Here is a 27,273-nt window from a genome sequence, read left to right as displayed (position 1 = left end):
CAAATTTCCAATCACCCAGTGCAAAACAGCAACTAAATAAACTATTTAGTGCAATACAACACCTCCCCCTTTTCTTCTAACCAAAATTAAAAGGAAATGCATCGGACTATTTCTGCTGCAGATTATGAATTTGTCCACCACTCATGATTCATGGGCCTGTCAATTTGCTTTATGTCCACAAACTCTGTGGTTGATTTCTGAGGTTGTGGAGACCAAACCGTTGATAGCCTTTAAAAGTATGCGACGTAGAATCCCGAACGCTAACAACGACTAGAAAAAGAACAACAAAAACCAACAAAATTGTCCTAATTATAGAAGTCTGCCACCCCGAGAGTCCCCAGTCCTTGAACAGTCCGCTGAACCAGTCCTCGGATTCCTGCTTGACTTGTCCGATCAGGCTTTTAACTTCTTGGAGAGCCGCATGGACATTGGGGGCTTTTGATGTTAGGTTCATGCAGCACAGTGCTTCAAATTCCTGGCACTCGTGTCCATGCAGCAGCAGGAGGAAATCTATGGCCGCATGATTTTGGAGTGTAGTCTGCCTGGTAATCTCCTTGTCCTCTAGGAGGGAACTGATGGCCGTGGATGTCAAGTTTGCCTGTTTGACTACCCAGCACTCCAGGTGGCCCAATTCACCTAGCGCTTTGGCTGCTGCAACCCATGGAAGGAACAGGGATACAGCAATTCTTTTTGACTTGGCCCAGTGGAAGATTTCTGCATCACAATTTGGATCCAAATTGTCAATGTTTCTCTTTTGAATTTTGCTGACTGAATTGTTCTTTCGAGTCCATTCGCCAATTGTGGTTTGGTAGGGTGTCAACAGGGACAACCACCCGATGGTACATGGCCCTCCTAAAAGCCGAGTGGGGATTCCTGCCCATGCCCAGTCCCCACAAATTAAAAACAAACCTTTAGGGAGGCTTTTGGGATTGTCTGCTGCAACATGGCTTAAAGCCTTACACCACCTTTTGGCAGTGAATTCCTCTCAATACTGTTTAATGTTGTTAAAAGGTTTGGTGTTGGAACGTGGGATGAAGAAGAAGTGTATGCAGTATCGTGCAGGGGAGGAGCCCAGCAGTTCTAACTCTTGAGGCTCCTGAGCAGCTCTGGGTAACTTTGGCAGCCACTCTTCTATGGGGTTTTTAATCATTATATCTCGCCGGTGACAGATGTTGTGTGGTTGTGTGTGATGTGATTTGGGACTTGGGTGAGGTATAGTAATGAGCCTTAATTGGTCTCATCCTAGGGCAAGCTATTACAGCTCCAGAGCTCAGCCCCCAAGGGGACTGAGTGCCAGAGGCCAGCTCACTCAAACCAAGGCCGTGGGTCAGCCCCTAGCAAGCAGGGGATATTCAGCTCTTATAGTGATTAGCCAGCTCTTATGATTTCAGCTTTGCTTGCTAGGTAGCTTGCTCTTGGCTTGAGGCTCCAGCAGACGGTAGAGAGAGAAGGAGAAGATGCTGGCTGTTCCACGAGTATGGCTTTATTGGAGGGGTCTGTGAAGGGTCTCAGCTCTTCTTCTTCCGAGTTAGTAGGGGTACAGTATGCTACTTTTATAGCCTTGGCCCGGTTCCAATCCTGACCAATGGCAAAAGGTTAGAGGGACCATAAGTGACCAATAGTAGGGTTAGCAAGATACTGCCTAACATGGTTATAGGGATAGGTTATAGGGTGAATGTCCCTGGAGTCAGGAAGCTTGTTTGCTGCTGTGTCAGCATTTCTATTATTCAGATTCTCCATGGGGCCCTGGCTAAACCTGTGGGTTTCACTACAGTATAGGCATATCTAACTTGTCTGTAAACTCTTCAGCTTGCAATGGAATCCCTACCAGGCAGGTAGACATTGGGTCTTTCACTGCTGCTGTGGACAGGCATATATTTTCCTGTTGGAGTGTCTGTACCAGGGTCACCCAGATGTTTTGGCGTAGCTGTGTAACGATCCACGCAGCTGTCAGACTGCTCAGCGCAAACAGGATGACAACTCGGACAGGGCTCACTGTGAGGTTAGGTGGGAGGAAGATTTTCTTTTCTACAAAGGAAAACAAAAATAAAAATAAAAAAATATATTCAAGTTCATGGGTCTGCCGGACTGCAGCTCTTTTAGGAAGATTCTTCCTCCTTTTTCTGGCGGAGTCTTCTCTTTGAGGCAAGAGCTGCTTGCTTCTCATCCCTGTCTGCTGGAACTGGATTTTTGGGGATGAAAGGTTTTACCCACTTTTGGGGTATCCACTGAGGGCCTGAGGGGGTGGATACACACACATAACCATGCCCCTAGGTGATGAGCTCATAAGGACCCTTGGTTTCCCAAGATTCTGGGTCCTTAATGAGAACTGGTGGACGCTGTGACAACTTAAACCAATTGTTATTACTGAAATGACGTATTACCGGAGGATTCATGTTTTCAAATGAACGATTCAAAAAATTGATGGTAAAAAGGGCTTTGCAGAGCTTTTGTTGTGGAGTCATCCACGCTGCAGAACTGCCCTGCCTAGCCAGGACTTCTTTGAGTGTATGGTGGGCACGCTCGATCACAGCTTGACCTGTGGGGGAGTGGGGAATGCCTGTCTTATGCTCCACTCCCCACTGCTGGACAAACTCTAGGAACTCCTTGGAGGCATACTCTGGGCCATCGTCAGTCCTAATCTCCCTAGGGATCCCCAGTACTGAAAAGGCTTGCACCAAGTGTTGTTTGGCATGCACAGCCCTTTCCCCTGCGTTGGCAGAGTCATAAACTGCACCTCAATATGTGTCTATGCTGACATGCACATATTTCATGACACCAAAACTGGGAATGTGAGTGACGTCTGTCTGCCACACTTCACAGCTTCCAAGGCCTCAGGGGTTAACCCCAACACGCAGTGATGGCACTGCCTGAAGCTGGCAATTGGGACAGGTGGCCACAATGGCTTGAGTCTGACTTCGTGTTAGCTGTAACTGATGGATTAGACCTGGAATATTTTGATGGTATTGCTGGTGACTTAGCTTTGCCTGTTGGAAGACCTCCGGAAAGCGTGCCATTTCTGCTGGGGCAGCAAGGGAATCTGCTTTGCTATTACCTTCTGCGACCTCGCCTGGCAAATCGGTGTGTGACATCACGTGCATCAAATAGAAAGGGTGCTCCCGCTGCCAAACTAAATAAATTAGTTTTGAGAGCAACCTGAAGAGATGCTCATTCTTGATGTCTTTGAGAACTGCCTGCTCTGCCCTGGACACTACTCCTGCAACATAGGCTGTATTGGTAACCAAATTAATTGGCTCCAAGAACTTCTCAAAGGCTCTCACGACTGCGGCCAGTTCATCGATCTGGGGCGACTGCTGGAGAATTTTGCTCAGAAATGGCTTAAAAGGCAGCTGTGAGGAGCAAATTCTCACAGCCTGTTTCTGTAAACAGCTAAGTTCTCAAGCCTGTCTTCAATAACATGGAGGCCTTGAGAGCTTTCATAACAGGATGAGAAAATAAATCTTGGTTTCAATAACAAACCACAGGTATTGAAAACAAAAGGAGGGATTAATGTTTTAGCTGTAGCCTATGAGGAGCTCAGATTTTGCAATATGCATGAGTTTAATTAACACCACTATAAAGTAAGTGAGATCAATAAATTGGAGTTCGATGCTGATCAACAAAGATGGGTCGTCTCCCTTCGCTTTCAACATAATGGTGACCCCGACGTGATACGGCAATGCACCACGAAGAAGCGAAGAAAACGGGTCATGTCCCAAGCAGCGGGTCGGCAGAAACGCGATAAAAGGGATAAAAAAGAAGCTGAGACGCGTCGTGCCTTGGGTGTCGTACAGGCGAGCCCGACTGATACGTGCTGCACGGACCTTGAAGAGGCTGCATTCAGCGCTGACAAATTAGGTATGAAAAGGCAAGCAGCATATTTATAAAAACGGCAGGTTAAGGGGATGAATTGGCAAAAGGATTTAACAGGACTTTGGACTTACGGCTACGGTAAAGGGGTTTTCCTTAACCCCCATACGGTTTACGAGTTAACGGAATGGCGTAAATTCGGTGATTTATTATGGGAGGCTACTTTAGAGAGTGATAAAACTGCCAAGAAGCTAAGCAAGCCATGGCGGGTGATGTACGGTGCACTGCTTCAGCATCTCTCTGAATGCAAAGCAGCAGCCGCGGCTCTTGGCGCCTGCGGGGCCGTGCTACTCCGAACTCGGCATGGGCGCTCCGCCATGGGGAGCAGCCACAGCAAGCGACTGCCTGAAATGCTGTGCTGTAGCGGCGGTAGCGGAGGCAGCGGCGGGGAGAGCGGAGCCGCCACGGGGAGAGCCGAGCCGCGCCGCCGCGGGGGGAGCCACACACGCTGTGATTCAGCCCGCCGGCAAGTCTTGCGAAACAAAGAGCCCACGCGGATGGGGGGGGGTTCGCCCGCTCCAACACACGCGCCCCGCAGCCGGCAAAAGCTTCGGCTTTAGACCTAACAGTGATAATAAACAAATGACACCAAGGGCTATCAGGACGTTTCTCACCTAAGTTAAAGGGACTTTTGTTCTTCCTAGCAGAGACTGTGAAACAGAAATCAGCAGTGAATGCGTGGGTCAAATTTCGGCCGATTTGGCTTGGCATTGGTTATGCTGTCTTAAAATCACCTGTATTAGCAGAGACTTTGGACATCAGAAGCCCAGATAACTTAGTCAGTGAAACATGAGACTCTAAAATTGTATTTTGAAAAATTTAAAAATGTTAAAGATGTATGAGTGAGATGCTATGAGTGTGCTTTCTGGTATAAATGCTGCAGCAAAAACGTGAAAAAAGTTGTTTTAGCTTAGTATTTTAGAATCAGGCCTGTAAGTAAGTTATAGTAAATGCTATATTCTATTTTTATAGTAAGTCTTATTTGTTATTAAGTAGTTTAAGTTAAATTATCTATTAAGTGTTATTAAGTTTATGTTAGATTCTGTTGAGTTTGAATCATATTGGGTTTAAGTTGTGTAGAATTTAAAGTCAGTTAAGTTCTGTTAAAATTAATTTCTATTAAGTTTAAGTGATGTTGCGTTCTATTAAGTTTCAATATTTTAAGTGCTTTAAGTTTAAATGCTTTTGCTTATTTTGCTTTGTATTTTTAGTTGTGTTCAAGATACGGTCAGTAGAATGATAGAAAAACCTGGCATACTAACCTCCTTGTGCAAAAAAAAAAAGAAAAAAGTGGGAATTTGTTGGAGAATTTTGCTCAGAAATGGCTTAAAAGGCAGCTGTGAGGAGCAAATTCTCACAGCCTGTTTCTGTAAACAGCTAAGTTCTCAAGCCTGTCTTCAATAACATGGAGGCCTTGAGAGCTTTCATAACAGGGTGAGAAAATAAATCTTGGTTTCAATAACAAACCACAGGTATTGAAAACAAAAGGAGGGATTAATGTTTTAGCTGTAGCCTATGAGGAGCTCAGATTTTGCAATATGCATGAGTTTAATTAACACCACTATAAAGTGTGTAAGTGAGATCAATAAATTGGAGTTCGATGCTGATCAACAAAGATGGGTCGTCTCCCCTCGCTTTCAACAGGCGACCCCTCCACAAACTCAACATCAGCTTCCCAATGCTGGGTCTGGGGATTTCTGCAAGTTATCATCGACTTGTGGGATGCCCCGGACGTGTCAGTGAACACTGTAAGTGCCTTGAGTAGCCCACGACTCCTTTTCTCAGGAGCAATGAGGTGGAATTCCTCCTTAAACAGCTTGTGTGAGGGGGCTTGGACTGATACCTGTCCACTGTTGCTCTCCAGAGATAGCTGGAGACTGGAATTGCTTTGAAGCAGGTGTTTGAGCATCTCTTTGGTTAACCTCTCAGGAGAGTTCTTTCCCTCCTTAGAAAGGCTGACTGGAAGGTGAATACACTGAAAGTCACAACCAGACAGCTAATGCAATCTTACCCTGGCCTTCCACATCAGCTGAGCTATTAGCTCCTGTGGCTGTGTGATGGTCTTGGATCACTGGTGGGAGAGGAAAACCCACTCTATGATTAGAAGTGGATCCTTCTGCCCTTCTAACCACTAGAATATCAACCCGTGTATGTGTGGTAACTTCCCCAAAACAATGAATTCGAAAGGCAGCTCGGGCTAAAAACAATGAGCCTGCCTCTCAGCCAAAGCCTTCTGCACTTTTTGGAGGGTGGTTTTTGCCTCTGGGGTTAGTTCCCTGGGAGAGGCTAGCTCTCTCTCTTGCTTCAGTAAGTTGAGAAGGGTAGCTAGGTACTCGTTGGTGAGGCCCAGCCAAGGCCTGACCCAGTGCAAAGACCCACACAAGGAATGGAGATCTGCTAGTGTTTTGGGATCACTCTTAATTTCCAATTTCTGTGGAAAAAAGGTCTGCACAGTGATTTGCAAGCCCAGGTAATTCCAAGGTGGCATCCTCTGAACCTTGTCTTCCTGCGGTTGGAATCCAGCAGAGGTTAAAACTTTAATCACTAGGTCAAGTGTGTCTTGGAGTATTATGTCATCGGGGGCACACACAAGCACATCATCCATGTAGTGTAGGATGATTGCCTCTTTTTTCTGGGTGCGCACTGGGGACAGTAATGAAGCCACGTACCACTGGCAGATGGATGGACTGAATTTCATCCCTCGAGGCAATACTTTCCAGCATTTCCAGCCAATTTTGGGGGAGCATCCCTGGTTGGAGAGATCCCATGTCCACAATTACTTAGTTTATTTCTCTTAAATAATGGAGGAGCCGCCACTTCTTCTTCCCTGGCTTTTTTATTACAAAGACTAGGAAATTCCAGCAGCTAGTTGTCTCTTCAATGTGTCCTTTAGCCAATTGTTCTTCCACAAGCTCCTCGAGCACCTCTATCTTTTCATTACTGAGTGGCCACTGTTTTACCCAGGCTGGATCATTTTTCAGCTATGTTAACTCTTCGGCAAGGTGCTCCACAGTGGCTGCTTCTGAAAATCCTGGGGTGTCTTAGGGATGACCTATTTGATCCCCCCACTGGACATGCTGTCTCTACCCCACAAGGGAGCTTTGTAATTAGTAAAAAATGGGTGGACACTGGCCAGTTTTCCATCTGGTCCCTCAATTTGCATGATGCTTTTTGATATCTTAGCCAATGTGACTCCTCCTACACCTTGGATTGTACCAGTCACGGGCTGCAAATCCCAATGTGACAGCCACAACCTTTCAGGTATGATTGTCACATCTGCCCCCGTGTCAAGCAACCTTTCCACGTGGAGATGTTCTGCTCCACACATTAGGTTGCATCCCATAATGGGTTTGTCCTCACCAACCACTTCTGCCCAGTATACACCTGGTGCCTTGTCCTCTACTGAAATTTCTGCTGGAACAGGAATGGCCTGGGCGATGATTTGCCCCTTGGCCAAATAAAAGGGTGGCTGCAGACAGCACGCCAGGAGAATGAGGTTAGGTATGTTCCCCTTGATGGTCATGGGAGCCACCTCAATCTCCATGGGTGTGTGTGCAGTGTCCCCAATAAAAAAGTACTCACTGTCCAATCTTGCGCGATCTTTTGTCAAGTTCTGCGAGTCCTCCGGTAGGTCCACTCCAATGAATGTCCACTGGGTAGACCTGAAAACAAAAGCTTTGGTGGCCACAATCTTGAAACTCTTGTGAGGCCACCAGATTTTATCTTGTATACAGTTATTTTGCTTTCCCACGCCCTGCTTCCCTTCCTCCCCCTTTTCTGTTCTGAGGGAGGTTTTCCCCTTTGGAAAGCCCGCTGCATTTATGTCGTGGCACGGGGAAGATGCGCGCTCACATCGTAGCTTTTTTGGTGTGAAGGGTGTCTTTTGTTGCTGGCTTTGGTGGCGGTCTTGGGCAAAGTTTCTTGGTTTTTTGCATATGAAGCAAATAACATGTTAAAGTTGCTCTGGTGACATCTGTTGCCTCCTGACTCCTGGAGATACAACTGCCACAGTCTCTGGGTTTGTCGGCCTTGACCACGCCTCCCATGCAGCGAAGAGTTCCGCCTTCCTAGCACAGGCTTCCATCATCTCTGACAGTGTAGGTGGAGGGTTGAGAGGCAGTCCCAGGAGCACCCTGCTGCAGACTTCATTGGCATTCCTCTGTGCCATCTCTTTCACTATCTCCACTTGTGTCTTGGGGTCCGTACTTGTCTCTCAACCTGTGCACAGAGTTGGTCGACAAACTGCAAGAAACTTTCTGAAGGAGACTGTTTAATGTCAAGGAAACTACCACTAACTTCAACAGCTGGTAGCTGGTTAAAAGCCTTATCCACAGCCTTTGAAATCTTATCTAGAATGAATTTTGATAACACCTGAGCTTGGTCCTTAGGCTTAGCCCACTCCCCCTCGCCACACAGATGTTCATAAGTAATGTTATTATTTTCTAAACCTTTGGCACCCTGGGGGGTTTGCTTAAGTTCCTCCAAGAGATCCCTGAGAGATCTCTTCCAGGAGCTTTCCCATAGATAATTCTGACTGGGTAAGCAGGCACCAGAAAAGATCTAGGAGGTCAGTAGGAACAAATTCAAGGGATGTTAATGTAGCTCTCATCATGCTTCTAAAAATTTCACTATTTCTCCCAAATTCTAATTTACTTTTACATAACTCATGCTTTGTCTGATATAAAAAGGGCTGGTAGGTTCTCGGGCCGGCCCTACCACCTCTGTATTGAACAGGGGCTACCAAGGGAATTACTTCTTCCTCCTGGTTTTGAACCCCAGGGTTTTCCCTTTCAGCCCCACCCCTGTGGGACCCAGCAGGGGGACCACCCTTTCCTCCTGTACCACCCTCATGGGAACTGGGAAGGGAACCACCCCCTCCCCCACCCCCACTGCCTTGGGAAGCAGGAGGGGAAACACCCTTCACCCCACCCCCATGGGGACTGGGAGTGGGTACACCCCCTGCCTCTGCACCCCCTACCCCAGAGCCTTGGTAACTGGGAGGAGGGACATCCCCTCCTCATGCCCCACCCCCATGGGAACCAGGCAGGGGCCCATCTCCCTAGCCCTTCGGCCCCACCCTCTTGGGACCCTTGCAAGGGAGTATGGGAAACAGGAACAGGCAGGGGGGCAGGGCAACCGTGGGAACTGGGGGCAGCTACACAGGATGACGTCACAGAGGGCAGGGACGTGAAGAGAGGGGGAGGAGCGTCCAAAGGAAGGAAGGGGTTGTGAGACCGGAAGGGGTTGGGGGAGGGGACAGGTGGACGAAAGGGATTGTGGGGAGATGAAGGCTAAGTTGAGGGCTGAAACACGTGGATGCAGCCATTTTGGGCTCTGACTATGCAGTCAGCAGTATCCTGAATGCCAACCATGTGGTCATAGCCATTTTGGGAATAGGGGGGGTCAGAACGCGAAATTGGGGTAACCGCAGCTAGGTTAGAGGGGTGCAGGGAAAGTGGTCCGTCAGCCTGCGCACAACTGCCAGAGCCAGGGTACTGAGAGGGAGGTGGGATGCCAGGGAAACAGTGTCAGTGCCAGGTACCCTGTGATTGCTGGGGAGCCTTGCTCATCTCTCTCAGTTCAGGGGCAGAGGGTTTGGGAGGAGGGGTAGGAGAAGCCGCAGGAGGGGAGATTTGCTCTGGATGTCCTTTCAAATCCCTCTTTAGGACTTCTTTCTGAATCACCAGGAACGTAGGAAAAAATTGAAACACTGTCCCATCTCCCTGTTCTGCTTTTGATGTTAACAAAGCTCCCAGTTTTGTCCCAGGCAGAAACAGAATTAACATTCTGCTGGGTAAACTGAGGAAAATGAAAAGATATCCAGCAAACAAACTGTTTTAAAACTGCTTGGAAACCTTAGTGTTTCCACTACTTAGGGTATCTAAAACGAGGATATAAATGCTTCTCTGTGTTGCAGAAAACTTGGCACCCATTCTGATGTTATTTGCTCTCTGCAGCACTCAATCTACCTTCTTTACAGTCAGCACAAACAAAAAACTGAAAGCACTGAGTCCACAGCCAATCCAAGAAAGAATCCGGGCAGCCTTCCCTCCCTTCCTCTCCGGGGGAAAGACGAAACTGCTTGTGCCCAAACCGCATGGCTTTTAAAATAGCGGGCGGTAGCTGCCGGCTCCCTGTGCCCCATGGCCACCACGCAGGTGCTCAGAGCCGCCTGTGCTGGTCCGCCGCCGCTTGCCGGGGTCCGCCGCTGCCCGGGCGCAACCGCTCACTGCAAAAACACAAGCCGTAGCTACTCTGCCACCGCTTGTGCCACCGCCACGCCAAAAGCTGCCCGTGCTACCGAGTTTACCGCCAAACCTGCCCACGCTGCAAAATTACGCTGCACGCGACGGTGCTGCCGCTTCTTGGAGCTGCGAGCCTTGAGGACCCGACCAATGGAACCATGCAGCCTCCAGAACCTCACACAGGTGCTGCCACAGTGCCAAAGCCCCTCCACCCACGTTCGACCACGCGGACCCGCAAACCCTCACTCTCGGGACTGGACCATTCCCTGAGGGGAGCTCACCACCAACCTCTGGGGGCCCCCCGGGGTCCCACTACCATTCGCAGGGAATACTTACCCCTCTTGGGGACTTTGGTTGGCTGGGACAGCTGTAAAGAAGTCCTCGTCCGAAATCAGTCCACCAGGTGCACGGTGGGTTCCTGATTCCACCCTCTAGCCTTCTTGCCGACAAAAACGCGATGAAGAAGTCAGAGGAAGGTGAAAGTCCCAAAAGCTAACGTAATCCACTCATGGGAATTACCAGCTCCTTTGTGACCATCGTGGGAGATGACCACGTGGGGTGCCACCTCTAAGAATCCATGTATCTTGGGCTGTTGTAAGGGTCCAGCCTGGCTAGCTCGGACCCTAGCCCACACGGTCTTACATGGACAAAGCAAAAGATGAGAAACGCTCTTCTCTAGGTGGGGACGAATGTCCTGTATATTGGCTCGGGAGGAGACACTTCAGGTTCTAGCTACCTTCCAGGTGAAAAAGAGGGTGTGACCTTCTTGCAGTGGACTTTTATACCTGAGGGGATGGGGGCGGAGGAAGAGGACCACAGCCAATGGGATACCATTGAGGAGGGGCCAGGGGAGGGGTAACCAGGGAACAGACCACCAGGGGGTATAGCAGAGGGGTGCATGAGGGAAAGACTATGTGATGGGGGAAGATAAATAACACTCGACGTGACATAACATACTCAGTACAAATTTCCAATCACCCAGTGCAAAACAGCAACTAAATAAACTATTTAGTGCAATACAACATGACTGGAAAAATCAATGCCCAGAAGAAAGAAGAGGTGACTGACAAGTGGCTGCACACGTACAAAACAACTGAGGAGGACTGAGGGATTATACCCCAGAGGATCCACTGGTTATAACAATGAGGCTGGGGGAAAAAGGAAAAAGGGTGGAAATTTTAGTTGATACAGGGGCCGCATATTCAATTTTAAATAAAGCTTTAGTACCTGTGGAAAATGATTATGTTGTAGTGCGGGAGGAAACCAGCCATTCTGAAAAGGCATATTTTTGAAAACCTTTGAGGTATAAATTGGGAAAACATTAGAGTATTCATAAGTTTTTGTATATGCCCAATAAGCCAAAGGCACTTTTAGCAAGAGATTTATTGGAACAGCTACAAGCAACCATTAAATTCAAAAATGAGGAGGTTACTCTGGAGATGAATGATTAAAAGAATATAGAGGTGTTAAGTTTAACCTTAACAGCCACTGAAATTAAGAAGGAAATTAATAAAGAGGTATTAAGTCAAGTATTTCCTGGGGTATGGGCCTCTAATTCATCAGGGAGGGCAAAAAATGCCTCCCCCATAGTAATTAAGCTTAAGGAAAGGACACAACCAGTGAGAAATAATCAGTACCCCCCAAAAAAAGAAGACAAGGAAGGAAGTAGCCCAATAATTGAAAATTTTCTGTGGTTAGGGTTATTGAAAGAATGCCAATCTGATTTCAATACTCCCATTTTACCTGTTCAGAAATCTGATGGGTCATACCAGATAGTACAGGATTAGAGGGCTGTCAATAAAGTAACAGAAGATTTAAATCCTGTGATAGCCAATCCATATACTTTATTAACTTGTCTAACACCTGAGCTAACCTGGTTTACTGTTTTAGACCTAAAAGATGCCTTCTTTTGCCTCCCTATCCATAAAGCAACCCAGAAAATTTTTGCATTCAAATGAGGAAGCCCTAAAAGCAGGTGCAAAACCCAGCTCACATGGGCCGTGTTGCCTCAAAGTTTCAAAAAATCCTCCACTCTGTTTGGGGATCAACTTGCAAAAGATCTGGAGTCCTGAGAAGCTCCACATGAAGAAGGAAGGCTATTACAGTATGTGGATGATCTTCTAGTAGCCACTCAAATGAGGGAAGCTTGTGTGGCCTGGACGGTAAGCCTTTTGAATTTCCTAGGACTCCAAGGATATAAAGTATCAAAGAAAAAGGCACAGGTAGTGAAACGGAAAGTAATCTACCTAAAGTAGGAAGTGAGTGCTGAGCAACAGACTTTAGGGCAAGCTCACAAAGAAGCCATATGCCAAACCCCAAAACCCCAAACAACAAAGAAACTCCGAACCTTCTTAGGCATGAAAGGGTAGTGCCGGCTGTGGGTTTATAACTATGGACTGCTGGTCAGACCCCTCTATGCCCTGATTGCCGATGGAAGCAGAGATCTCCAGTGGAAAAAGAAGCAACACGGGCCTTTCACCAGCTAAAGAGTGCCCTTATGTCAGCTCCAGCTTTAGGACTTCCAAATGTAAGTAAACCATTCTATCTTCCCATGAAAGATAGGTAATTGCCCTGGGAATACTGGCTCAGGACTTAGGTCGATTCAGAGAGCAGTTGCTTACTTCTACAAGCAACTAGATGCAACGGCCAAAGGATGGCCAGGTTGCCTCAGAGCTGTAGCAGCAGTCGTGCTGAATATTCAAGAGGCACGCAAGTTTACCCTGGGACAGAAAATGACTGTGCTGGTGTCCCACACAGTGTCCGCAGTACAAAAAGTAAAGGGCGGCCACTGGCTTTCACCACAGAGGTTTCTGAAATACCAGGCCATCATGGTAGAAAAAGATGGTGTAGAGATAGTGGTGACTAATATTGTCAACCCAGCTTCTTTTCTCGGTGGAAATCAAGGAGAAGCAGTACACCACGATTGCCTGGAGACCATTAAAGCTACTTACTCTGTGACAGTGTTCACTGGGGTTTTCAGATGAGGGAAGAGACAAGGATGTTGACTCCATATTTCGGAAGGCTTGATTTATTATTTTATGATATATATATATTACATTAAAACTATACTAAAAGAATAGAAGAGAAAGTTCTCATCAGAAGGCTAGGCTAAGAATAGAAAAGAATGAATAACAAAGGTCTGTGGCTTGGACAGAGAGAGAGCCAGGTCTGCCATCATTGGCTATTAATTCCAAACATCTACAGGAGACCAATCATGGATGCACCTGTTGCATTCCACAGCAGCAGATAATAATTGTTTACATTTTGTTTCTGAGGCCTCTCAGCTTTTCAGGAGGCAAAAATCCTAAGGAAAGATTTTTAATGAAAAGATGTCTGCAACATGTCACCTTTTTTTATTTAGTTAAATTATAAAGAAAAGTGTTTGTAATTTTCTCTGCTGGGCTCATGCAGAGGAAAGAAGAAACACTTGACAGGTTATCTGTTGCCAATCAAACCTCAATCAAGTGCTGATGTGGAATGATCAGGGAAATTCTTCACCTGTAAAACATCAAATTCTATCATATCGCTAAAACAATCTTACAATATAAGTAAAACAATGCAAAGAAAGTTCAAGTCCAAACAGCTGAGTTTCAGGAAAAGTCCATGGACTGAAGATGTTCCCCTTTAACATCTCTGAAAGTCCCTTTTTGTCCTGAAACAGGCTTGCAGAATCCTGAAACAACAAATTGCTAAAGAAAAATTCATCAATAGTTATCAAAAAATCCATTGCTAGTCATCAAACAATTTCAAAGAATTTTGAGAAAAATTCTGGAATGTCTTGGCCACAGCCCTGTATTGAACAACTTGAGCTGAGGCTAATTTTTGGCTCTTCCATGCTTCTGAGCTGCTACTAGCTCTTTCAACCCTTTTAATTTAATTTACTTTTTTTTTTTCTGGAAAAAGCAGCAGCAGCAGAGAGCCTGAGAGGCCCTGGGGCGCCCTGGCCCTCTTGGAAGGATCGGGAACCCCAGACCTGGCCCACAGAATGGTGGCCCCGGACCTGACCGGGGAAGCAAAGCCCCCAAGCCCAACATCCAGCCGGGCGGTGGCCCTGGCCCAGGGAACCAAGCCAAACAGCCCAGTCCTGCCCCTTGCGGCAGGCTCTGTGTTCTCACAAACCAGCACCCACCCTCCTGCCAATGGAATGGCAAAACGAGTGACCAAATGCTTCCTCCTCCCCTGACTCCCAGTACAGACCAGTGCCTTGGGAAGAGAAGCTTTCCCGAGAATCGTCATCTCGTATCTGGGGATGGTTCGTCCCCACAGCAAGCGAGTGATGGTCGCTTTCTGCTGTTTCCCCCGCCTCTGCAATGCAAATGAAAAAGATGTTCCTGCCTCCTGCCCCACGGCACTACACCAACCCTCTCTGGGCTGGGGACCAGAGGCCGAACTTTCGAGAGCCACCTCCCCCTCACCGCTGGGCCGCGCGAGGGATGGCAGGGACCTCTGGAACCCCCAAGGGGGAACCACCGACAAAACATCCACCAACCCGCCAAAAATGCTGAGTTTGAAAGCAGGCAGCTGGTGTGCGCCCACACTCAGCTGTCGAGCCATGCCTCCTCCACGGAAGCAGAGGCCAACGCTCCCTTCCTCTGTCCCAGCTCGCCTCGCAAGGGCAGCCCTGGGACAGCCCGAAGAACTTGGGGGGGAAGTCACGCTGGTTGCAGGAAGTGCTGCTGGGCGCAGCGGGACCACGGGCGACTCTGATGAGGGTCCCGCGGGTTCCGCGCCGTTGTCAGCATCATCCCAAACCAGGATCGGTTCGGCGGAAGGCGACGAGGCCGCCGGGGGGGGCCGGTGGGGGCGGCACGGCCGGAGGGAGTGCATCTCCTGCTGGGCCGGAGGCAGCAGCTGCGTCTACTCTGGGTTCCAGAATCTGCAGCCCAGGCGCAGACTGCAGAAATGGCGGAGCCGACATGGAAGGCGGCAAGACAGCCGGGCAGGGCAGCGGGAGTGTCGCTGCTGCAGCCAGAGCCCACACAGGTTCTGCTGGAGGGGTGACCGCGAGAGGGGCTGCGCGAGGAAGCGCCCGCACCCGCGGGGCAGGTTGGGGCAGCCCCACGGGCCCGGGAGGCGGGGTCACATGGACCGGTGCTGCCTGTGGAGCTGAGCGGGGCGGGGTCCACGGGGCTGGCCGGGGCGGTGCTCGCGGCGCTGGCTGGGGTGGCGCAGCCCACTCAGATCCCCTCCTGAGAGCAATGAGGGGAGGGAAAAGCAGCTCCGTCTGAGCATGCTCCAAAGACACAGAAAAAAACCCTTCTTCGGCTGTGGACAAAACTTCTCCCCCCCGCTGCGACTCAGGGGGGCTAGGAAGCAGCAGATCGTCTTCCTACAAAGGGTCTTCTCCCGTGAGAATTGGGGGGAGCAGGGCCTGCCCCGTGAAATCAGCAATCCACTGAAACGCAGCTGCTTTCCGTTTCAAGACTGGGAAAAGCGTCCTGTATGACGGATGAATCCATGGGTACCCAAATCCACGGTCCACGGCAGCTTCAAAAATGGATTCCATACATTCCCATATGTACATATCAAGGGCGTAGAGCACATTTGTAAGAAACCCATAGAACTTTGCCCATCAAAAAAACTCATAGAAATGTCTCTGCACCATAGGAATTCTGTCCTCTTCACTCCATTTTTGCCAGAGGCCAATAAGTTTCTCCTCTGAGGGGGAGAAAGGAACCTCTGCCTCTGTGGGGACCCTCACCCGCATGTGCAGTCACATTCTGTGAAGGTCAGCATCGTCAGGAAAGGAAGAGTTAACAGTACCTTGTGACAGTGTCCACCACGCTCTGGCAGGCTGCATGGTGCTGCTAGGCTTTCTGGACATCTTCCCTGGAAGCTTTTCAAAAGGTTCTCTTTGTGGTCAGCCTTGGCTGTGAACTCTGTCCAAATCAAGATCTTCAGTTCTTCAGCTCTTGGCTAGAATCCACTTCTGTGGTCACTTGTGAGGTGACCATCAAGGCCACACACTCGGGATTTACCCAGTGTAGCCGTGCTCCTCTGGAGTCTCACCAAGTGATGAATCTTCTTCAGTCACTTGAGGGTCACCATCTGTGATGGTGTTCACAGGGGTTTTCAGATGAGGGAAGAGACGAGGATGTTGACTCCATATTTCAGAAGGCTTGATTTATTATTTTATTATATATATATAACATTAAAACTATACTAAAGAATAGAAGAAAAAATTCTCATCAGAAGGCTAGGCTAAGAATTGAAAAGAATGAATAACAAAGGTCTGTGGCTCGGACAGAGAGAGAGCCAGCTCTGCCGTGATTGGCCATTAATTCCAAACATCCACAGGAGACCAATCACGGATCCAACTGTTGCATTCCACAGCAGCAGATAATAATTGTTTACATTTTGTTTCTGAGGCCTCTCAGCTTCTCAGGAGGAAAAAATCCTAAGAAAAGATTTTTAATGAAAATATGTCTACAACATTACTACAGCCGCCCAGACCTAAAGGAAACTCCTTTAGATGATGCAGAGACCTGGTTCGTGGACAGGAGTAGCTATGTTGCCAGTAGAAAGCGATATGCTGGGTACGCAGTGACTACATGCAGAGAGGAAATAGAGTCTGGATGTTTACCAACAGGCACCTCAGCGCAGAAGGCAGAGATAATTGCACTGACCCATGCCTTGGAAATAGCAAAAGGAAAGAGAATAAACATCTATACAGACTCGAGGTATGCATTCGAATTTGTGCATGCACATGGAGCCATCTGGAAAAAGAGGGGGCTGCTGACCTCAAAAGGAAAGAACATCAAACATGCATAAGAGATAATCCAGCAGCTGGAAGCAGTTCAGCTGCCTGAAAAAGTAGCAATTATGCATATTAAGGCACACCAAAGAGTGAGCTCAGAATTGGAAGAAGGAAATAAGCTGGTGGATAGAGAGGCAAAAGAAGCAGCAAAAGATGAGGTAACTATTGAAGGAGCCCTAATTCCAGATGGACAAATTTCCCTTGAAGGTAAGCCAGAATATAATGAGGAAAATAGAAAACTAATTGAAGATCAGAAAGGGACATATAACTAAGAAGGCTGGGCTACCGTTGAATGGAAGCTGGTAATCCCTTCCCATTTGTTGTGGTCACTAGTAAGGGAAGAACATCAGAAAGCACACTGGGGAATAGATGCTCTAAACACCTACTTGACTGAGAGAATCGTTGCTGGGAATTTATATGCCGCTATTACTCAAGTGACCCAACAGTGTGATCTTTGCCTCCAGACTAACCCCAAAAATATGCCCAGGCTGAAACCTGGTCAGATTAAGAGGAGCCATGGGCCTGGATAGCAGTGGAAAATTGACTATTCAAAACTCCCAAGGAAAGGGGCATATTGGTATTTATTAGTACTGACAGATACATTTTCAGGGTGGCCAGAAGCATTCCCCACCAGAACTGTCAAGGCTCGAGAGGTGACCCGGGTATTATTACAAGAAATAATACCACACTTCGGAGTTCCAGCCACAGTATCTTCAGAGGATCGCATTTCATTTCCAGAATAGTGCAACAGATTAGTAGCCACCTGAGCACAGATTGGGAACTTCACAGTCCATACTGCCCCCAATCGAGTGGCCAGGTAGAGAAAATGAATAATTTGATTAAACAGCAGATTGTACGACTAAGGCAGGAAGTTAATCTACCCTGGCCCCAAGCTCTTCCACTGGCATTGTTGCAAATTCACACTAAACCTAAGGCTAAAGAAAAGCTGAGTCCCTTTGAAATGCTTTATGGAAAACCATATGAAATACAAAAGGGAACGTCCACCCACATTGAGGAGGTAACATTGGCCACCTACATGGTGGCTTTAGGCAAATAGCTCAGAGAAATTGAAAAACACGTGGCTGGAACTCAGAGCAGGGAGCTAGATGGACCAGTACATAACATACAGCCTGAGGATTATGTATATGTTAAGCCTCTTGCAGAAAAGACTTTGGAACCACAGTGGGAAGGACTACCGCAGGTGCTTCTCACCACCTTCACTGCAATCAAGATTAAGAAGCATAAATGCCTGGATCCATCACTCTCAGGTGAAGAAGGCCCCAGAAGCCCCTTAGAGAGTGACATCAAGAGACAATGAGCTGAGACTAAAACTTACTCAGGCAAAATGAGTATATTGCGGCTGGGGGTAGTTTGTAATTTCATTTACAGAATTGTTTTGTATATAATTATTGTTGTGGTGTGAAGCAATATCCTGTCCCAGTTCCTCCCTCAGGTGTGCCAACCTCTCCCTTCCCCTCCCCCTTGCCCCCTTCCTAAGTGCTGTCTGTCAATCTTAACATCCCAGCAAGGGTGTCATCTGGTTGGTGAAGTTCAAAAGATGCTCCTCAGCCCTGGGGTCATTGGCCTGTCTAGGTGTCATTGTCCCCTGAGACTCCCCCCCTCCCACCTGGTTGGTGGCACATCTACCCCTTCCCCTCCCCCTTTCCCCGGGCTTAAAAGGACACGGGACCATGCGGTCGGTATTCTGTTGTAGCTGTTACAAGATTCAGAGATCCGTGACCCTGGAATAAAACTCTGGATTAAACCCTACGGCAGAATCCGTCTCCTTTTACTCTTCACCTTACCTAAAGCCTTTCCACCAGAGGTAATACTGAGTTCCTGTTTGCCTGGACTTGTTCTAAGTGCCTAGCTGCAACATCCAGCCAGTCAAAGGTGTCTCTGAGGTGAAACACCACAGCTGCCGCCTTTGGTCAAGCAGCAAGAGCCAGACGAGCCCAGGCACGTTCCATCCGGTAATATTGGGATCTTATTCCAAATTATAACTGGAATCTTAGAATTAGAGAGTACCTCTATTCAAAGCGATGCTGAATGGCCTTGGTCCCAGGCTTTTAATCAGTATACCAGATCCATGGGAGAACTTTCTGAGATAATAGATCTAAACTTATCCACTGTAGTAATTCATGAAGATCAGGTATATGAGGAGCAGGAGTGGCAAGAACGAGAACTGTGAACACTTCAAGATATCAGGAGAGAAGAAATCAAAATAGGGTGCTGGGTAGTCAGTGGGATGGCTTATGAGAGACCAGATGCAACTAGTTGACCAGTCCGGCTGTGCGTCTCTGCCTGGTCACGCGTGGGATGGCCTTGGGACAGCCCGCGCTTCAAAGGACGAGTCTGGACTCCTCAGATTTTCAGTCTTCGATATTGTTTATTATTTCTTATCTACAAAATTTTCTTCCAACCTGACAGAGGTCTGACCAGCAAGGCAGCCAAGGGCACTCTGACCTCCCACTGGGCGGTCGTCTATTTTTATACTAAAAACTACATACATCATATTTACCTTTATTTCCCAATACCTTTCACCCATATTAGTGTGGAGAGTTTAGTTCAAGCATGGCTTAAAGAAAGGGGCCATGAAGGCATAGAGTTGAGAGAACAGTAAAAGGTAGTTGCAAAGCAGTTCCAAAAGCAGTTCCCAGGCTTGAATTCTATAAACAATTAGGCTTTCTCATGCATCACTTTATAAACAATAAGGTTCTCAGACAGTCTTCCCATAACAAGCAAAACACCCTCTCTGGGAAAAGATGGCACCCTGGGAACAGATATGGAAGTTTTGGGAACCTTTCGTATCACAGTGGGAACACTGGTTCTGTTTTTAATAAACAATCATAGGTATTGTAAAACAAAAGGAGTGGTTAGAGTTTTCTTTGTTAGCCTATCATGAGCTTGGATTTTGTAATATGCATGAAGTTAATTAGCACTGTTATATAAAGTGACCGATTGATCAATAAATCGGAGTTCGATGCATTAAAGGATGGTCGTCTCCACTTCAATAAATGGTGACACCCGGACGTGATTGCGAACACCACGGGGATTGGGAACACCACGGGAAGTGAGGACTGGTTCGGGTTCTGAAGCAGCCGGAGCGGCAAATAAGCACGGAGAAAAAAGCAGAGGAAAACCCGCCAAAACGCGTCGTGCCCTGGGCGAACGTATAGACGGGCCTGGCCGATACGTGCGGCCGACACCCTGAGGAGCTGCAAAGTGCGCACATACGATATAGGTATGGAAAGGCAAGCCGCATATGAAATTTTTATTACTTTCTTGCAAAAAAGGCAGATTAAGGGAATAGATTTACAGAAAGAATTACCGGGTCTTTTGGCTTATGGTTTGGAAAGGGGAATCTTTGTAAATCCCCACACAGTTCACGAGTTGTCGGAATGGCGGAAATTTGGTGATATATTATGGCAGGCTACGTTAGACGATGATAAAACTGCTAGGAAGTGGGGTAAATTATGGCGGGTCATTAATACCGAGCTGTTGCAGTTTCAGGCTGAAAAAAGGGCTGCTCACCAGGCTACTGCCGCTCATGATCGTAACAAAGAATACGATCAAGACAGGGAGTTTGATAAGGAGTCGGGAACTCCTCTTGGCCCCGCTACGAGGATGGTTTTATTACCAGCCTCACCACCTCCCTCAGCGAGCCAGGCTGTGAGCCAGGCTGCGAGCGAGACTTTAAGCCAGGCTCCACAGAGCACTGTATTACCCGCTTCACCGCCTCCCTTAAAGAGCCAGCCCCCCCTAACGAGCCAAGCTCCGCAGGGTGCTTTATTGTCTGCCTTGCCGCAGGCTACACGGAGCACTTCTGCTTCTCCCGTATCTGCTGTATCGCAGCAGCCAGGAACACAAATGCACACTCCGTTCCCGAAAAACAATCAGTCGATCCCTGGGGCGGAAAACGACTTTGCGGCGACGATTGCGAGGGATAGACGAGATGCGTGGGCTGCCCTGGCCAAAGATGCCATGGAAAAGGGAGATCAAGAGCTGATAAGCACGGCTGGCGAGCTGGCTTGTCCGGTTGTTTTCACTCCTCAAGCCGGGGGTGGGCTACAAGCAACAATCACTGCTCTTGACTGGAAAATGTTATCTCAATTGTGAGCTACTGTTAGTCAGTTTGGCTTTAAAAGCAAACCAGCCAAACAAATGCTCAACTATATTTTTGACACCAGCATCCTTCTCGTTAATGATTGTCGCGGCATAGTTAAATTAATTTTTACTCAACATCAACAATTGCTGTTTAATGCTCATTGGCAAGTGCTCGTTAACGAGTGCATGGCAGTACAAAGGCAGCAGGGTGACCCCCTCCATGGCGTCACTGTTAATGAGCTTATGGGTCTGGGACCTTTCCTTCGTACTGAGGCACAAGCCTTAATAGGTCAGGATAAGTGCCAGGAGGCAATGAGGTTAGTCAGACTTGCAATAGAAAGGGTAAAGGAACCAGGAGGGATACCAGTATATATGGGAATTAAGCAAGGCAGAGAGGAATCATTTGGCGCTTTTATTGATAAAGCTGCTGCTGCAATTGAGAGAGCTGGTGTAGCGGAATATATGCACGGGGCCCTTCTTAAACAGTGTGTACTTCAAAATTGTAATTCTGCTACTAGGAACATACTTAATACCTTAGGTGCGAATTGGACTATAGAGGAGGCATTAGAGAGGATGGCTCTCGTACCAACCGGGCAGCAGGCTTTGGTGGTAGACGCGATCAAACAGTTAGGAATAGGCTTGCAAGAACAGGCAAAGTCCTCTCAGAGTCAGGTATTAGCCGCTCTTGCACCTCTTCAAGCGTCAGCCGCATTTGCAGCATCAAATAAAGGGGGCCGCATGAAATGCTACCGATGCGGAGGCACGGGCCACGTACGCCGGGAATGTCAGGCTGTCGGAATCTGGTGCCAGAAATGCCATATGGACAATCATAACACGGGCGCTTGTAAACAGCGGTCGGGAAACTTCTCCAGGAGCGCGTATTCCCGCAGCGGCCGCGCCCAGACACAAGTCGCCGCTGCAACAACAACACGCCCCTGTGCCTCTAACCCTCCGCAGCAGGGAGCCTCCAACCCTCCGCATCAGGGAGCCTCCAACCCGCCACAGCAGGGAGCCTCGGCATGGACCTGGCAGCCGCAGTAGACGGGACATTGATGACTCCGCACCCGCAAAAAATCCCAATGGGGGTCCAAGGACCTATTATTATACAGAACAAAGCAGTGGGTGCTCTGCTATTTGGAAGATCTTCTGCATCTATGTTGGGACTGTTTGTTTTACCTGGCGTTATTGACGCGGATTACACGGGAGAGATTATGGTAATGGCTTACACACCTTTTCCTCCTCTTCAAATAAACAAGGGACAAAGGATTGCTCAGCTGGTACCGCTTGAGCAAATGACTAAAGGCATACAACCCATAAAAAATCAAGAGAGGAAAGAAAGTGCTTTTGGTTCCACAGGAGGACTTACTTTGTTAACTTTAAATCTTGCCGAGAGACCCAAGAAAAAGGTAGAAATAGAATTCAAAGGACAAAAAAGGTCATTTTCAGGTCTGCTGGATACTGGAGCAGATTCCAGCATTATTAGTCCTAGATGCTGGCCTCAGCACTGGCCTTTACAGCCGGCAGCCACTGCAGTATCCGGGGTCAGAGGATTTACCCTGGCTAGCCGCTCGCCCCCCCTCCGAGTTTACATTGACGGGAAACAGCTTACAGCAATCTTTTCAGTGGTACAGTTACCACCTACTGTTCAATGCCTCATAGGTCGGTATATTATGGCTCAGCTAGGGGTGGTTTTAACAAATGAACACCCTTTGGAGTAAAAGCCATTGCTTGGACTTTCCCAATTCCCATCACCTGGATTGCTGACACCCCGGTTTGGGTTAAGCAATGGCCTTTGAAAGGGGAAAGTCTTCAACACGCACATCAGCTCGTCTCAGAACAGTTTCAACAGGGACATTTGCGTTTATCTACCAGCCCCTGGAATACTCCAATTTTTGTAATTAAAAAGAAGTCAGGGAAATACAGGCTGCTCCATGATTTGCGTGCTGTTAACAAACAGATGGAACCTATGGGTTCATTACAACCTGGATTACGTAACCCAGCCATGATCCCGATGGATTGGCCTTTGCTGATTATTGACCTAAAGGATTGCTTTTTTACTATCGCCCTCCATCCACAGGATATGCGACGGTTTGCCTTCACATTACCTGCGATTAATAAAGAAGCACCTGATCAGAGGTTTGAATGGACTGTTCTTCCGCAGGGAATGCGCAACAGCCCCACCTTGTGTAAGCTTTATGTCAGTGCAGCTTTGCAACCTCTTAGGACGCAATGGCCTAATACAGTGATATATCATTATATGGATGATGCACTGTTTGCTCAGCCGATGCCTTTCACACAATGACAAGTCCAGGAAATAAGAACCACACTGGCACAATACTCTCTAGTAGTAGCTCCTGAGAAGATCCAAACAACTGCTCCCTGGAAATACCTAGGATGGTCTATGACAGAACAAATTGTCAAACCTCAAAAGTTGCAATTAAAAACAAAAATAACCACCTTAAATGATGCTCAAAAATTCTTGGGTGATTTACAGTGGTTAAAACCAATGGTAGGAATACCCAATGAACTGCTCGATGAGTTGCGTCCACTGTTGAAAGGAACTGACCCAACTCATCCGGTGTGTATTACTGACAAACAACAGCGGGTCATTCAGCAAATTATGGACTGTGTTATGCATGGACATGTTCATCGAAGGGATCCAGACTTACCCATAGATCTGACCATTTGGAAGAGCCCACAGTATCTTTTGGGAGCACTTACGCAATGCAAACAAGAAACGGGGGAAACACGGATATTAGAATAGATCTCCCCCCCACTGCAGCAAAGTAAGACTCTTTTTCAAAAAATTGAAATGTTAGTGGATCTGATAAAGAAGGGCAGAGAAAGAATGTTGCAGGTGGCTGGGGCAGAACCAGCTGCCATCAAGATACCAATGAAAAAGGATACCTTGGACTGGTATTTGACTAATTCAGAGGAACTGCAGGAAGCTCTCTTAGGTGCATGTTGCCCTATTGAAACATATCAGCTTCGACCAGCTTTGATTCAATGGATAGGGGACTGGGACTGGATAACTCGTCCAAAGCGAGAGAATTCTCCTATCTCAGGTGCCATTACTGCATTTACAGATGCTGGTAAGAAATCAAGAACTGCTGCAATAACCTGGCAAGAAAAGGGAGTATGGAAGCATCATATTCTGCAAGCAGAAGCAGTGGACAGCCTACAAACCATGGAACTGTTAGCAGTGGTATGGGCAATGGCACAATTTAAGGAACCTTTGAATGTTGTTACAGACTCTCTGTATGTAGCAGAAGTTGTAGCAAGAATTGAAGATGCTTCCATAAAAGAGGTGCAAAATCAAAGACTATATGAACTATTATTGCAGTTAAAGAGAGCTACAAGATCCAGGGAACATGTTTATGCTGTAATTCATATTAGAAGTCACAAATGGGATGTTGGTTTAGGTGAAGGAAATGATAGGGCAGATAGATTGGTCACCATTACCCAAAGCACACCTCTGTCAAGTCACCAATTGGCTCGAGAGGCCCACTCAATGTTTCACCAAAATGCAAAAGGCTTAAGCAGAGAATTTAAGATAACACTCTCAGAAGCAAAAGCTATTGTGAGGGCTTGCCCGACTTGTAGTCACCATAATGGGGGAAGTAGTTTAGGCCTAGGAGTAAAGCCACGAGGCCTGCAAACAAATGAATTATGGCAAATGGACGTTACACACGTCCCTAGTTTTGGCAGACTAAAATATGTACATGTGTCCATTGATACTTATAGCAAATATATATGGGCAACAGCTCAGACAGGAGAAAGAGCTATACATGTGGAAAGACATTTGTACAGTTGCTTTGCAGTGATGGGTACACCAAAAAGAATTAAAACAGATAATGGTTCTGCCTATATCAGTCAAAGGATAGGGAAATTTTTAAGGAATTGGGGAATTGAACATGTTACAGGTATCCCAAATTCCCCAACAGGGCAGGCCATCATTGAAAGGGCACATGGTACCTTGAAGAAGTATTTAGCCAAGCATGAGGAAGTAACTGACCCCCAGGCAAGATTATTAAAAAGTTTATTTGTGATTAATCATTTGTGTGTGTTTGGAGATGTAGGGCAACCCCCAGCAGAACTACACTATAAGCCACAAGAGATTGGTGAACAGAAAAAAGAAGTATGGGTAAAATACCGAGATCCCAAGACAGGGTTATGGAAGGATCCTGCTAAGGTCCTGTTCTGGGGAAGGGGATATCTTTGTATTTCCACCCCTACAGGAGCATTGTGGGTATCTGCCAAGTGGACTAAACCTGTTCTTGATGCAGCGATTGGTGAACCAACTCACGGAAGAGGACAAGGACCGTCTGGAGAAGAAGCTGTTCCTGATCCTGAAACCACTACTGCTTCAACTGAAGGGACACTCGAAGGCGATCGACAGGGCCATAACACGCCGTTGCTGGACGATCAGGGAACTGATTGACATTATTGAATCATTATCATCTTTCCATATAAGAGGACCGGCAAAAGAGAACTTCCTTGAATGTCACAGCCCAAATTGTGCTGCTTGGGTTGCACTGTGTTGTGGGGGTTGTGATAAGACCTTTTGGGTGGATCAGTTGTCACTTTTTCATTTATGGTGTAACACCTGTAATTATAGACATACCTGGGAACATAATTGGGAGTGGGCACTACAGAATCAGACAGGGCTAAATACTGCTTCAGCTTTAGACCTTTATGAATCTCATGAGCAGAAAATCTTGGCCTATTATCGGTGGGAGATACAGTATATTTTGAAAAGGGTTAAAGCTCAAAGTGCATCATATATAGCCTCTGTGAGGTGTAGAAAACTGGTGCCTTTAACACAACATTCTGTTGTAGGGCCTATAAGAGGAGATCCCTATCAGGCATTAGATAACTGCATTAGAAGGTTACAGAGGTGTGGTCTTCAGGTATCGGGAACAGTAAGGTTAAAAACTGATAAGAAAAAGAAGGTCAAAGTAAAAACCGAAAAATGAGGTTTACTTTTGTTATATTGCTTGGTGTAGTGGTAGCTGAAGAATTAAAGGTAAAACATTTTAGCCAACCTAGAGATAATGTATGGATAACACTTGCTAGACAGATTAATCAGTCATCGTTTTGTCTCAGCCTTGGAGGAGTTACTAATCCATTTCGAACGTGTTTGGTAGGATTACCAGTATGGTCTCCTCAAGAATTCTGCAGTCTTATTAATAACCGTGCCTTATGTATGCGCAATATGGTAAATATTAAATTGCCTGCACAAAAAGGGTATACTGCCAGTCAGAGTGACGGCTACCGCCAATGCCTGCTAATTCAATCACTTAATACTCCTTTGCATTCCCCACCTGAGGAGTTAGGTCTTTTCGGAAGTGCAAATGCTAGCATGACCAGCACTTTCAACGGTGGGTGGTTCAGCTTTGATTACTCTAATTTTCAAAAGATGAATCAGCATAAACAGACATGGGCTACTCTGGATTCATCTCTAAGCCCAGACATAGTGTCCAAACAGCTTTATAACCAATGTAAAGGCTCTAGTATCATGACACCCTAAGAAATTACCCACAGGGATATTTCTAATTTGTGGAGATAGAGCCTGGAATGGTATACCTGCCCAACCTCAGGGTGGACCTTGTTATTTAGGCAAATTATCATTATTCCACCCTAATATATCTGTGTTAATCCAACTAAGTCATAAGACAAGCAGGCAAAGGCGCAGCTTACATAACTTAGACTGTAGTCAAATAGGAGATCCATGGTTCTGGAGTAAATTTAAACAAGTGATGGTTGCAGCTCTCCTACCATGGGGTGCTGCAAGCAAAGCAATGACTGTAGCAAAGCAAATAGGGTGTTGGGCTAAGGGTGAATTGAATAAGACATCACAGATATTAGATATGTTGACTGCAGATGTACAGAGTGTTAATCACGCTGTTTTACAAAATAGAGCTGCCATAGATTTTTTACTGCTAGCACAAGGCCATGGGTGTGAAGAGTTTGAAGGGATGTGTTGCATGAATTTATCTGATCATTCTGTATCTATCCATGCTAAGATAAAAGAGCTACGGCTAGGGCTTAACAGCCTTAAGGAAGAAGAAGGATTGGGAATTGATGAGTGGCTTAAAAGTTTAGGATTAGGACCATGGTTAAGAAACCTTGTAATATATGCTATAGGGATATTAGGGGTACTCTTATTGCTTTTACTTATTTTACCTTGTTTCTGTAGTTGTATCCAAAATATGGTTAGTAGGATGATAGAGAAAACGTGGCAAACTAACCTCCTTTCTCAAAAAGAAAAAGACGGGGGAGATGTGGAGAGTT

The sequence above is a fragment of the Ammospiza nelsoni genome, chromosome W, assembly GCF_027579445.1.
Source record: "Ammospiza nelsoni isolate bAmmNel1 chromosome W, bAmmNel1.pri, whole genome shotgun sequence".
NCBI classification, from domain to species: domain Eukaryota; kingdom Metazoa; phylum Chordata; class Aves; order Passeriformes; family Passerellidae; genus Ammospiza; species Ammospiza nelsoni.
This window is presented reverse-complemented; position numbering follows the sequence as displayed.